At 34.1% G+C, this 2775-nt stretch overlaps 1 long non-coding RNA gene across 1 annotated transcript; it reads left to right on the top strand.

Annotated features, from left to right (window-relative positions):
- Positions 1–389: 389 nt before the first annotated feature.
- LOC104211698 (uncharacterized) lies at positions 390–1504 on the top strand. The gene is made up of 2 exons (XR_707209.2): positions 390–710; positions 1292–1504. It is a non-coding gene; the product is annotated as an uncharacterized lncRNA (long non-coding RNA).
- Positions 1505–2775: the final 1271 nt, after the last annotated feature.

The raw sequence follows: 2775 nt of genomic DNA on the forward strand, positions 1-2775 counted from the left end.
GCTCTAGAGCTGAACTTCAGGCCCGGCTACTAGAATGCTGAAGTTTTGCGTGATTGCCTTTGCTACTTCAGCCTCGTGTGCTGAAGTTATGTAAAAAAGCGGGTACGCTTGCAATTTTTTTTGCAAAGCGGGCACAAGTTAAAATATGACATAAAAATGGATATAAATGCAAATACCCCAATTTTATCAAGTTGCTAGTCCATTTAATATCAATCCAAATTAACCTACCAGCCCAATTCCTAGCCCAATACTTTTGGCCAATAGCCCCAAATACCCAATTATCAACAACCCAAACCCATGAAATCCTCTAGAAGAGACAATCTCAATCGTCAATTACCTAAGTGCCCTTCCTAATCTCAAAATTCAAATTAACTATGGTCAAGATTTTCCAATCTGCTTTACAGAAAGAAATCTTTCCCTTTTTCAACAAAAGATCTCTTTTTTCCTTTCTCCCAAAATTTCTCCCTCCCACGTGAATTGCCATTTTTATTCCAACTTTCTCTTTCCTTTTTTATGATCTTGCTCTCTTTCCCAATAGACAGAGAGTGCACTCAATTTTTTCTTACTATTTAGTATTTGCCATAGCAGAAATTTGGTTATTGCTTTATTTATTTTAATCTAGTCTGCTTTTGTTCGAGAGGGAGGAGTAAAGTCGAGATTGAAGTTCGATAGTGCATTAAGACACGCCTCAGTTCGCTGCCCTGCAAAAGGTCCGTATCTTCTCCTCTCGCTCTCGTCTTGATTCTAATTACAGTACGTTCCATGCCCGGTGCGTGTTTGCTTCGAGGTTGTTAGTTCTTATTAAGCTTTTATCTTTGATGCTATAAAAATGGCTCTAATTTGTGTTTGTTTAAGGGAATGATTCTATGACTAAAGTTGTTAGCAATAATTCTTAACGAGATTATGTTCTGGTGTGTATTGTTAGAAGCATGCCTCACTAGTATTTGATAAAATGTTCACATGAAAATATCCATTTCCTTTTGCATACTTCTCTGTTAGATGCTATGATTTTAAGAAGGATTTTATAATGAGTTAGTTGTCTTGCAAAATATTTATTTGCCATTGTAAGTTAGGACCTTGATGGAAAGGAAGTGATATGTGTATCTAATATGTTAACCTGGATGTATTGAAATTGTGTCCCCCCATGGTTTAAGGTACGAGAACAAAAAAAGTAGCAATGAATACATATTCTGTTATTGGTATCAATTTTAAAGAATCAATAGTTCACTGCTCTAATTCTTTATCTTTATTTCTTTCGAGCAAATGGAATCTTAATTCGAGAATCTCGCAGTGGAGTCTCATAGAGACTTAATGCTACCACCGCCACATGGAGTCGTTGCATACCATCTTCCTTATCGGATAGCGAGAAAAACAAGCTAAACATTTGGGGACGTCTACGGCGCCTCTCATTTCTTTTTTCCTTATCATTCATGATATTTGACTTTTACTTGTGTGATTTGAGTTTATCTTCAATTTCTGGGATTACATGTTAAAATTTGTGTTAGCATAGTATGTTTCGTTAATTATCAATTTGGTACAATTTTAATCACATAAAAATACAGCATTTATATATAAGAATATAAAATCAGTTTCACTTAAATTGATGCTTTCAAAAACTTCTCGTCAAGCCAGTTTCTAACGACATTAAGTTTTGACTTTTATAAATCTAGCCGAGAACGGTAAATACACATGTAAACCATTCTTTTAAGTCTTAATCTATCTTTAAGATTTTCCATAAAGTTCGAGATTGTTTTCCTTGAATTTAAGATTAACCAGTTGATATACATTTTCATCCAAATCGAGCTTAAAGTCTCATTAGAACTTTGTGTCCATTTCTTTAGTTTAGACGAGTTCTTCTGTAATTAATCATCTGAGATCTAGCAAGTTTCTGGGTTTAAATCTGAACATTTTGATAAATTATTGTTTAATCAAAAAATATATTCTTGAGCTTCTTGTTAGTTAAGTTGAAAGATTTTCTCTTAAGCGTGTGTTAGACAGAACAATTTGAAGGATACTCACTATTTTGAAAGCCTTTTTAAGCCAATGTAACAAATATTTTAACCTATGTATATATGTATCTGAATCGTTTTTATATAATCTTAGCTATCAATTAACTTAAGTTTGACCGGTTAACCGTAGTTAACGGATCATATAGGGTGCCTTAATAATCTTCCCTATAAGATTAATTAGAACCCTTACCTATACTCTTAAGTTAAGCAGACTATAAAACAGAGTTAACTTTAACTATTATTTTGTAAATAGGTGTCCTAATCCATCTTTAAATTAATTAGGTGGCGACTCTCTTAATTAATTAAACCTCAGAATTACCAATATGTTATACTCTAATTTGACTCGTGTTAAAATGGGGTATAACAACTCTCATACCACCCATATAGCATAACCTTTATTGAAATTTCCTTTACTTGAGTCATCCTCGGTCTCAATCTCCGTAAGTCATAACTGATTCATCTGCACGCCTCAAACTACAACCAACATAGCGCATAACCGTGCAGCCAACTAATCAGTAGCAGGCTCCCCCACTTGGCTCGAAGCCATAGATTAAAACACACAATACTCATAACGCATATACGCTATTACTGTTATAATAACATAGTGAGATTAAACTCAATCCTTCATAAGCTCGTGAAACACAGACCATTTAATACTTTAAATCTTCTGTAAATCTCGCATTCGCTCTTGAAACAGTTAAACTCACTCTCTTAACGACCCAAATTCAAGTTGCTCACATATATTTCCTTGGTAGAAGAGATCTTC

Source organism: Nicotiana sylvestris, chromosome 12, assembly GCF_000393655.2.
Source record: "Nicotiana sylvestris chromosome 12, ASM39365v2, whole genome shotgun sequence".
NCBI lineage: Eukaryota > Viridiplantae > Streptophyta > Magnoliopsida > Solanales > Solanaceae > Nicotiana > Nicotiana sylvestris.